Source organism: Petaurus breviceps, unplaced genomic scaffold (assembly GCF_028583685.1).
Source record: "Petaurus breviceps papuanus isolate PSGF00001 unplaced genomic scaffold, PetGlider_PUasm1.0 151, whole genome shotgun sequence".
Lineage (NCBI taxonomy): Eukaryota > Metazoa > Chordata > Mammalia > Diprotodontia > Petauridae > Petaurus > Petaurus breviceps.
Window position 1 is genome coordinate 24,857,911 of NW_027185712.1, and position 12,196 is coordinate 24,870,106.

The 12,196-nt window shown below is 38.5% G+C and overlaps 1 pseudogene; it reads left to right on the top strand.

The window, feature by feature from the left end:
* Positions 1–2,663: 2,663 nt before the first annotated feature.
* Positions 2,664–4,335, top strand: LOC138153909 (NAD-capped RNA hydrolase NUDT12 pseudogene; annotated as a pseudogene).
* Positions 4,336–12,196: the final 7,861 nt, after the last annotated feature.

Here is a 12,196-nt window from a genome sequence, read left to right on the forward strand (position 1 = left end):
CTCCCACTTACTGGGTCCCAAAGTCCAGAATGCACTGGCCTCTCACCTTGTCCTTCGCATCTATATGTTGATAAATCTGGAAACGGCCACAGCTGCTGCTGATCTGGAGTCCCTCTGGCTGGCAGCTGGTCAGGCCCACCCTGGGGCTAAAGCCTGGGCCTGGGGCTGGGCTCAGCTCCCAGAGTGCTGTGCTGGCAGATTCCTGCCAGCCTGCCAGGCTGTTCTCAGTGGGAGGTTAGCTTCTCTGTGTCATTTTGTGGGTTCTGTAGCTCCAAAGTTTGTTTAGACTCCCCTTTTTACATGGATTGGGGAGGGTGGAAGCCGGAGCTGCGGGAGGGTTGTGCTTCTACTCCGCCATCTTGGCTCCGCCCCCCCCCCCAGGTAAATTCTTCTTGCATTTAATTTAAACCATAATACTTGGGTAGATAGTGAGATGTATGTTAAGGAAGGAGTACTAACTCTGGTTAGAGGGTTTATCAAGCCCTTTTGAAGACTGTCTACTCAGTTGTGTCATCCACATATTACCCAACTCTCACTTGTGACTCCAAGAATCTGTAGTATGTACAGTGGCCACACCACAGTAAAATATCTCATCAAACCATAGGATATAATCATCTTGCCTTTTGTCTTGCCAATGAACTTCAGTGACTCTGGGCCAGAGAGTGAAGCTAATGGCTTTGTGTAACTCTGTCTCACTTAAATCCAGCTCATGCACCAATCAAGACATCACTCAAAAGTATTATCATTGATTTTCCCTGAAAATGAAGAATGAACAACAACAAGTGCAACAATTTGTTGGTTTCATCAAATTCTAGAAGTATGTAGAGTTATATTAAAATTGATCTATAGGGGGGTGGAGTCAAGATGGTAGAGTAGAACCAGCTTCAACCTTCCCCAATCAATGTAAAAAGGAGACTCTGAACAACCTTTGGAGCTTCAAATCCCACAAAATGGCACAAAGAAGCTACCTCCTGCTGAGGACAGCCCAGCAGGCTGGCAGGAATCGACCAGCACAGCACTGTGGGAGCCAAGCCCAGCCACTCCTGAGCCGAAGTTTTAGCCCCAGGGCAGCTCTGACGAGCCTCAGGCCAGAGAGACTCCAGATCAGCAGCAGCTGTGGCCCTTTCCAGAATTATCAACAAATAGATGCAAAGGACAAAGTGAGAGGTCAGTGCAGTCTAGACTTTGGGACCCAGTAAGTGGGAGTACATCAGCTTTTGCCCCTGGGGCAAAAAGCCACTGAGACAGCGACACAGCCAGCCAGCACCACATGGCAGCTTCAGCTCCTGGCCTGTAGAGTGTAGGGGGACCAAGCGACCAGACTGACAGGTAATTCCTCTTGCTTGAACCTCCTTGTATCTGGATTGCAATCTAGGGTGGAGGTCCTAGGGATTGTTTCCAGCTTGCCAGAGCATGTGGAGGACTCAGAGAGGACACCCATCTAATACCTCTGGCAGCTGAGAAAACCCCAGCGTTTGGGACGAAAGCTCCCCTGTCTGGTGGCAGAGTCCTACTGTGGCAAAAAGCCCAGGGGTCAAGTGACTGAGGGACGACATGACCAGGCAAAGGAAACAAAGCAGACAGAAGATTCCAACATTAGACTCCTATTTTGGGGACAAAAAGGAGCAAAACATTGAACAGGAGGAAATCAGTGAAGTCAGAAATCCTGCACCAAAAGCTTCAAAGGAAAATACAAGCTGGTTACAGTCCATAGAGGACCTTAAGAAGCAGATAAGATAAGTGGAGGGAAAATTGGGAAGAGAAATGAGAATGATGCAAGAAATTTATGAAATGAAAGTCAACATCCTGACTGAGGAAAATAACACCTTAAAAAATAGATTAACTCAAATGGCAAAAGAGGCTCAAAAAGGCGATAAGGAAAAGAATGCCTTAAAATTCCAAATCTGAGAGATGAAAAAAGAATCTCAAAAGCTCAATGAGGAAAATCATTACTCCAAAATTAGATTGGAGCAAATGGAACTAATGACTTTATGAAAAATCAAGATGCCATTAAACAGATCCAAACAAATGAAAGAATAGAAGGCAATGTGAAATATTTCATGGGGAAAACCACTGACCTGGAAAATAGATCTAGGAGAGATAATTTAAAAATTATTGAACTACCCGAAAGCCATGATCAAAGTAAGAACTTAGAAATCATCCTCCAGGAAGTTCTCAATGAAAACTTCCCTGATGTTTTAGAAACAGAGGGCAAAATAGAGGTTGAAAGAATCCACCAATCACCTCCTGAAAAAGATTCCAAAAAGAAAACTCCTAGGAATATTATCCCAGGTTACGTAATTCCCAGTCTAAGGAGAGGATATTACAAGCAGCCAGGAAGAAACAATTTGAATATTGTGGAAACACAATCAGGATAACACAGCATCTGGCAGCTTCTACGCTGAAGAATCGAAGGGCTTGGAATATGATATTCCAGAGGTCAAAGGAGCTGGGATTAAAAGCTAGAATCACTGACAGACGGTCCGCCCAGAGATCGGAAGTAGCCCAGGGCTTCCTCCGAGACCAGGAAAAGTAAAGAGGGACTCCTCCCCGCCCTTGGGAGTAGTCTGCCACAGCTGTTCTGGCCGCCTCTGGGTGGGGTAGGTTCCCCCTGCAGTTGCTGCTGGTCGGTGCCTCCTCTATAGCGAACTCTCCTTCCGGCCCTGGCTCCACACGGAGTCAGGGAGAGAATGGCTACTTTTAAAAGAAATCTCAGACAAGAGCTGGTTTCCCAGTTTCACTCGTTGGCTGCTGAAGGAAACATCAATAAGTTGCCAGTATTCCTCAATCAGTATCCATTTTATAAGAATAAACGAAACTTCAGAAAATGGTTGGACTGCCCTAATGTATGCTGCAAGAAATGGACATCCACATGTTTTTCGGTTTCTACTGGAAAAGGGGTGTGACAGGTCCATTGTCAATAGATCAAACCAGACTGCACTGGATATTGCTAAGTTCTGGGGCTATAAGCATGTAGCTACCTTACTGTCTAACGCCATGGGTGCACAGAAACCATTTTTCCTACTCAATAAAATGGAGGAATATGAAAATTATTTTAGCAAGACACTTCTAGACAGGAAGAGTGAGAAAAGAACAAACTTGACATGGCTATCAATTAAACGAAGCCATCCAGACACAGTCTATATCCTTTTCTCAGATTTAAGTCCATTGGTTACATTGACTGGCCAACAGCCAGAAGTGAGGCTTTGTCGCTTGAACTACATACATATAAAAGATTGTTTAACCAATCTTGATAATGTTATCCTAGTTTTTATTGGGGTAGAACTTGGAATTAAAAAAAGAATTAATTAACAATAGGATTGGGGAAGACCCAGACACGGAGGAAGAGGATGGGTTGGTTGCTTGGTTTGCCCTTGGTATAGATGCCATCTCTGCTGAAGAGTTTAAACAAAGACATGAAGACTGTTACTTCCTTCATCCTCCAATGCCTGCTCTCCTACAGTTGAAAGAAAAAGAAGCGAGATCTGTTCTTGCCTGGCATAGCCGATACAAGTTTTGTCCAACATGTGGAAGTGCAACTAAAATTGAAGAAGAAGGCTATAAAAGAGTATGTTTAAAAGAAGACTGCCCCAGCCTTCAAGGAGTTCACAATACAACCTACCCAAGAGTTGGTCCAGTAGTAATCATGCAAGTTCTTAATCCTGATGGGAACAAGTGCCTTTTAGGCAGGCAGAAAAGATTCCCTCCTGGCATGTTTACATGTCTTGCTGGATTCGTCGAACCTGGGGAAACAATAGAAGATGCAGTTCGAAGAGAAGTAGAAGAGGAAAGTGGAGTCAAAGTTGGCAGTGTTCAGTACATCTCTTGCCAGCCTTGGCCAATACCCTCCTCCTTAATGATTGGTTGCTTGGCTGTTGCTATGTCTACAGAAATTAAAGTTGACAAGAATGAAATAGATGATGCTCACTGGTTCACTAAAGAACAGGTTATGAATGTTCTCACCAAAGGAAACCAACAATTGTTCTTTGTGCCACCAAGCAGAGCTATTGCACACCAGCTAATCAAACACTGGATTGGAATGAATTCTAACCTTTAAATTCAAGAACCTGGCTTTTCAGCAAATTATTTTGCTCCTGATTACTGATTAGTTTTAAGTAAATTAGAAATATTTGGTAATCTTCTAAAACATAAAAACACATGATTCATTGTAGGTTTGGGGAATTTTACCTGAGTGTTAAACATCTTAGGAGCAGAAAACAGTTAATTTCTATGTAAGTCATACAGTTGCCTCTAGTGAAAAATATTTTCATTTTCCTTGTAGTAAAGAAACATGACTTTTAGGTCATGAAAATAAAGATAAAGGATTGAAAAATTAAATTCTAAAAAAAAAAAAAAGCTAGAATCACCTACCCAGCAAAACTGAGTATCATGTTTCAGGGGAAAATATGGTCATTGAGTGGAATAGAGGACTTTCAAGCATTCTTAATGAAAAAACCAGAGTTGAATAGAAAATTTGACATTCAGATACAAGAAGCAAGAGAAGACTGAGAAGGTAAACAGGGAAAATAAATCATAAGGAACTTACCAAAGTTGAACTATTAACATTCCTACATGGAAAAACAATAATTATAACTGATGAAACTTTTGTCAGTATGAAAATAGTTGAAGGGGATATATATATTACGGCATACGGGCATATGAATACATATGCGAATGTGTGTATATATGTTTACAGTTATACATAGATAGAGGGCACAGGACAATTTCACAGGAAGGGATTATACTTAAAAGGTGAAATTAAGGGGCAGCCAGGTAGCACAGTGAGTGAGAGCACCGTCTCCAGTGTCGGGATGACCTGGGGATCGAATCCGGGCTCTGACACTTAGCACCCACCCAGAAACACCTGGCTGTGTAACCTTGAGCAAGTTACTTAACCCCAATTGCTTAGGGATCAGTGAGTAAGAGCACCGGCTCCAGTGTCAGGATGACCTGGGGATTAAATCCGGGTGCAGATACTTAGAATTTAGAAATAACTGGCCGTGAGCAAGTTACTTAATCCCAATTGCTTTAAAAAAAAAAGGTGAAATTAAGAGGTGAGAGAGAGGAATATAATGAGAGGAGATGGGGAGAGACAGAATGGGGTAAACTATCTCATATAGAAGAGGCAAGGGAAAATGGTTACAATGGAGGGGAAGAATAGGGAGGCAAAAGGGAATGGATCAACCTTATTCTCGTTGAATTTGGCTTGGGAAAGGAAGAAAATACACACTAAATAGGGTATCTCACCCTATGGGAGAGTAGGGGGAAGGGTATCAGAGGGGGATGATGGAAGGGTGGACAGGCTGGGGGGGAGGGAAGTTGGAAGCATCCACTTTTGAAAAGGGATGGGATCAAAGTAGAGAACTGAACAAGTGGGAGGTGGCATAGGAGGGAGGGAAATATAGTCAGTCTTTTACAATATATCTACTATGTTATTGTTTTGCATTAGCTGCGCATGTACAATGTATACTGAACTGCTTATCTTCCCAGTAAGGGTGGGTGTCAAGGGAGGAAGGGAATGAATCTGAAATTCAAAGTTTTAAAATCAAATGTTTAAATTTTATACATATATATGCATATATATATATATATATATATATATATATACTATTATTAATACTATTTTAAATGTAATTGGGAAATAAGATATACAGGCACTGGGCCATAGAGATCCACCATGACCTACTGGAAAAGTCTAAAGGGGCATGTGAGAAAATATGGGAGAGAGCAGATTGGAGAAGGGGATATACTGTGGGACTGATATTTTGGGGATGTGGGTAGGGGAAAAACAGGGAGAAAATTTGTAACTTAAAATCTGGCAGAAATGAATGATGTAAATCAGAAGTTAATAAAGTATTTGAAAAATGGGAAAAAAAGAAATTGTAGCATGCCCAGTTGCCACACCCTAGTAAAACCTTCTTGGCAAATGGGATTACCCAGACTGAGGGTAACTGACAGACCTCAAATCCATCAGTGATTTAGGGGGTGTCTACCCTAAGCATGTGAAGACTTCTACTGGTGGAATGAGCAGATGAGAATAACTCATTCCAGTGCCTATGAAGGTGACTAAAGCAGGTCTGTAGAGTGCCTAAAGTTTGGTCAGAGATTGAAGATGCCAAGGTCATCCACTGCATCCTAGACCATAGCCAGTCATCTTGACTTTTGTCTTGCCCTGAGCTTCAATGACTCAGGAAGAGAGAATGAGGCTAATTACTTTGTACCACTGTGCCTCAATTAAATCCAATGCATAGCAAATCAAGACATCAACCATGATGTCACTGGTCTTTGAAAATCAAAGGAAGGACCAACAATAACAACAGCAAAAACATAACCATTTGACTAAATTATTTTGGTAAAAGTATCTTTCTAAGATGGGTGTACTAATGGACTGTTGGAGTTGTGAACTGGTCTAACATTATGGAATGTATGGAATTATTCAAATAAAGTGACTAAAAGATCAAAAAATTGATCTGTAATGAATAACAGGAGTTTGGCTTAATTATCTACTTTAAAAGGGATAATGGATGATGAATACCCATTGTACAATCTACACTATACAGATCAGAAATCTTTAGAGTTAGTTCATCTACATATGTGCTTTGGTCATGCAAAATTGCTTTTGAGAAATTGTTCTTTTTTTTAATGTTCTCAGGGTTAACTCAGATTTTATTATTTATTTGTCATACTTTTAAATATCAGTATTCAGCCTCTAATGCATGAATATGGATCTTTAAGTACTAGGATTTTCCAAGAATTTAATATAAGGATGACCCAAAAGGGGAATGGAGTACCTATGGTGCCCTGAACAGATTGAAGAATATTTTCAGTGAGGAATCATATAAGAAAATTAGTGATGGAAAGGATATTATAGGAGAAATGTATGATCACAAAACCCAAAATTATTCTGGTCACAGAGTTAGAACTAAGAATGACTGGTCGACCTCCTACATGATCCATTGATATCTATGCAATTAAGAGATCTAGAGGAAAATATCCAGTACACTGAGGCTACCCCTTATAGAGGATTTATGGGAAAACAGGTTCACCAAGTATCAGTTGTTGGATGGAATCACTCATGAGCTCACAGACTCATTAAGTATCGTGGAAGAGATTAGTGGGAAATTATCGACAACAATTACAGTACCTAACATTTATAATAACACTTACAATGTGTCTAGCACTATGTTATTTGCCTATATATGTTTCAACTGAACATTATACCTTTGAATTTTCCACAGGGCAGCTGTAAATATCTAGTCCCAACAACACAGACATTCGATTTAACTAGGTGTGACTAAAATTGAATTAGAGTTCCTTAAGTGCCATTGAAAATAAAAAAGAAGCTGAGATTGAAAGCCCCAATCAGAATCCCATAGGGCATAAAAACATTAGGAGGGCAAGGAGGAGTGAGATCATTCATGCCAATGGAGGCTAAACTGTAAGATGCAAAGCCTACTTTGGGGTCATGAGGAAGCCAAGGTCACAAAATCTTAACAGAACTTTAGAGTTAATCTAATTTGTCAAGGCCTGAATTTAGAGATAATAAAGGCAAGTGCAAGATAGGTTAAGAGACTTGTCTTAGGTCATACAGCTTCAAAACTCTTATTAGAATAGAGCTATTAACTCCTATTATGAAGTTCTATGTTTATTCACCATTCCACATTCTTCATCTTTGGGTATCAGCAATAGGAATTTGAATTAATTTTATTTCAGTTTCCTTGAATTTCTCTCAAGTCTGAGAAACTCAAATAAAGGGATTTCATCTAGCTCTACCATTTTATTCTGATTTTTACTGCAAATTATAAAAAGACAAACAGAATTTAGCTTTGAGCTAATTCAGGTTCCATGTCAAATTCTACAACCAGTTATTCACCATACATGTCCAGACTTCTCTCCTCCTGTCTAGACACACCCTATCACTGTCAAAAAAAATTAAATGCTATCACTGGACTTTCTGTGACAAAGATCTGAGAGATATAAAATGCACATTCTTTTACAGGAAAAATAAACTCTCAAATCAGTTCTACCCCTATGCTGACTGTTCCTTTCATTACCATAAGGTGGTTTCCTTTGACTTATAGAGATTTATCTGGCTCATAGGAGGACTTTCAATAGGAGCAGCAGTGAAATGAAAGGTAGTGGGAACTCATTATCACAGTGGAAAGGACCTGAAGCTGAACTCAAAGCTACAGGTCAAAGGGCACCTCACACTCAGGAGGTTAAAGAGAATAGGCTCGCTTGGCGCATCTCCTGGAAGGCAGTAACTTTGTGTGGATTTTCTTTTCCCTTTCTTGGCTGTCTAAAGGCAGTCCCATTGCTACTTATATTCAAGTAAGATATTTCATCTGACAAGGAACATACAGTTCAAATAAGCTGTGCTTGGCCACTGTAGGAATGCCTTTGATTTAACTACAGTTTTTGCACTAAGGAAAACACCTGTCCAAAGAACCCTCCATCACCAATAAACACAAATTGTTGCCATTTTAAGATACTGAGAGAAATACTTTCTGCAGCATAAAAATGAAGAGGTGAATATATAATATTTATACTTTTAAAAATGAAATGGACACACACATATTTGCCCTCGAGCTTATCAGAATTCAAGTGACTGGATGCATCAAAGACTGAAGGGGAGATTGAGCTACCTTGATTTTGAACTTAAAAAAAAATCTTTCCTTGAATTTAAAGTAATTGAAAAGCACAGGATGTCACCCTGAGACCAAACTGCTCAGCTCATCATAAAAAAAGATACCTAGAGAGATATAGCTATGATAGTATAGGTCATAGGGATGAAAACAGATCTATGATTTCTTTGGTATAAGGAACTCTCAATAAGGAAACTCCCTCTTTCAATGCAGAGACGTTCCTTATCTGTATAGAGTTATAGAGGGATGCCTAGGGCACTGAGAGGTTAAGTTATTTGCCTAGAGTCACACAGCCAGTATGAGTCAGAGGCTAGACTTGAACATAGATCTGATTGTTTTCAAGGGAACTCTCAATTCACTAAGCTTCACTGTGCAGAATTATTGATAATAAAATTAGATTTACTTTACTGATTTTTTCCTAAATTTTGTGGTTAAAGCATCAGAGAAAGGAAAAAAGAGACAGAAAAAGAGAATGAAGGTGGGATCATAATATCAAGCTAGAAGGTACAGAGTCATTGAAACCAAGGAACCAAAGAATATTAAGAATAAATTGGTATTTAATAGTATAATATGCTGTATGTTCAAAGAAAAAGAAAACAGAAAAAGATATCATTATGAAAGTAGAAGCCAGATTTCATGGGATTGAGAGGATAATTATGAAGTTGAAGGAGTGATATGGACTCTTCATTCAAAAAGTTTGGTAAGGACATAATTGGAAAGAATTTGGATCATTACCAGAGGGGTCAGCAAGGTCAAATGTAAATATTTTTAAAGTAGGAGAAATTAGAGAGCGGGGAGACTAGAAATGAGCAGAATCAGGGTATTGGACTGGGATGCAATATGTGTAGATAAGGGTTAGTAAATAATTTACTGTATATCCAATAGCAAAGAAATTGAGTTTTTATCATTAGAGAAGATAAATACTTCTTTTAAAAAGTTGATTCCTTTATTTGTCTAAATTTTAGAATCCCCTTAAATGAGGAGTTGGGTAGGCTATTTTTCTGTAAAATTTCAAAGCAAGAGATAGAATCTCTTCTATAGCACTTCCATTCACAGACCAGAGAATTCAAAGCTAAGAATGCCTACTATATACTATATGAGTACTGTTCTAGTACTGTGGAGCTTATAAAGATTAATAAATACTCTTGATATTTAAGGAGCTTTAACCCACTTGAAAGAGATTGTAAATATATAGAAATAACCACAATACAACATGTAACATAGGTAGTGGCATAAAATAACTAGGCATTAAAATTTCAAAGAAATTCAGAGAAAGGGCAAATAATTTTCAGAAGGGACAACAATGATAATCAATTTGTATAGTGGTTTAACATTTGTGAAGTACTTTCCATGAATTATTTCATATATAACTTATAATAGCCCTACTTATGGTATAGGTACTATTGATATTATTAGCCTTATTTTACCAATGAGGAAACTGAGGCTTAGTAATATTAAGTATCTTATTCATCCATTATCATACAGTTTCAGAGGTAGGAGAAGAAGTCTTCTGAAATTTACTTATAAACTTTTATTTTTAATTTCCACTATGTAAACAATGCTTTTATAGATGGGTATGAATTCAAAATACAGAGATGAGAAGAGGAAATACCTGGTGGAGAAAATATGTAAATAAGGGTTTGTTATGATGTAACATCAGAATACCCAATTTGACTGAAGTGTAGGATGTATTAAAGGGATCATGGGATAAGATATTTTAAAAGAAATTATTACTTTCTTGACAGGTTGTTGTCCTTCATTCTCAAAGAGGACCAAAATGACACCACCATGTTAGAGTCAATTTACAGGGTGTTTGACTGTGACTGATCAGACCAAAACAAGCTCAGAATGCTCTACCACAGGTTGAGCACACATAGTCTATGTGAACATTTGGGTCAAATTCTCTAAATTCTCATATCTTGCATTTCTTTTGACCTACAACACCTTCTGTGCTGAGGGCATGCCATGCTGGACTGTCCTGTGCCAGTGTCTTTCATGTCACACAATCAATTCCAAAGTTCTTATGAGAGACATTGAGAGTGTCCTTGTATCACTTTCCTTCTGACCACCATGTAAGCACTTACCTGTGTGAGTCCTTCATAAAATAGTCTTTTTGGCAAGTCTATACTTGGCATTAGAATAATGTGGCCAGCTCATAGGAGCTGTGTTCTTTGAGGTACAGACTTCATTGATTAGATAACAGGACACTGTAGAAGACTGAGAGGGTGGAATGGATGGGCAAGAATGAAGGTAAAGGGTATTTAGGATGCTACTGCAATAGTCTAGTCAAGGGGCAATGACAGAGTCTTACCTAAGGCTACGATAGTATGAATGGTGAGTATAAATGCAAGAGACCACTAGAAACACAATATCAACAAAACTTGGAATCTTATCGAGTTGGCTATCAAATTCCATTGATTTCACCTCTGTAACATTTCTTAAATTCATTCCCTATTCTCTACTTTTCTCTACCATCACTCTAACTCGACCTTCATTATTGTTCATAGAAACAACATAAACATGTTCTAATCCATATTTCTCTTTCCATTTTCTTTCTTTTTCATTACATCTATACCAACACTTCTGACTAATCTTATATGTAAATGTTGTCATAACATTTTTCTGCTCAAAAGTAGCTCAGTAGCCCCCTGTTGCTCCTAAATACTACAAATGGCTTTATGTAACATCAAGACTTCAAATCTGGCTTCTTTCACCTTTTCTGCTTCCTTCCTGTTTTATATTTCTTCCCCCTATAGCTTCTTTACTATAGCTAAACTTGACTGAGAATATCATACACTATTTCATGTGTAAGAGTTGGACTTTTGCTCACACTATTCCTTTTCCTTGTCATGTCCTCTTTTCTACTCTTTGCCTGCTGAATCTGTGTCCATCATTTGAAACCCAATTCAATTTATAGCCCCTCCATATAGATTTCTTCCATGCTTCTATCATTAATAATTGACCTTCATAGAATTTATTTTGTTGTATATCTTTATTTCACTGACCCTAATATTCAGTGCCCGGGAGCACTGAACAAAAGGATAAATTCAGGAAGTACTTTGGTGGGGCAAGTCATAGGTTTGACTTTGGATAAATGAGTACGATATTCTGGAGGAGTGCACAAGTAAAAGTAAGTAGGAAGCAATTTAAAATTAAGAATATAAGCCTTGAACCAATAAAACTTTGTTACTATTTAATACACAACTGAAAGATCTTTAAGTTTAGAATGATTAATGATTTGCTTTTTAGTAATTATTACTTATGATAATTTATTTAGAATTAGTTAATTGTATCATCTTTTTTAGTAGCCCTAAGCTGTTTGATATAATTGCTTTGCAACCATTTCAAAGATTAGTTACTTCAATATTTGAATATATCTCTGATCTCATCAATGTAAGTCACCCTTCCAGTAATGTAGATTGCAACCCATCCATTCCCTTGCCCTCTCATCTTGTGTGACTTTTGCTCATGTCCTCCAATTAAATCATCCACAGCAGGGACACAATATACCAGCGACCTTTCCCTATATCCCTTATTATTGAATACATACC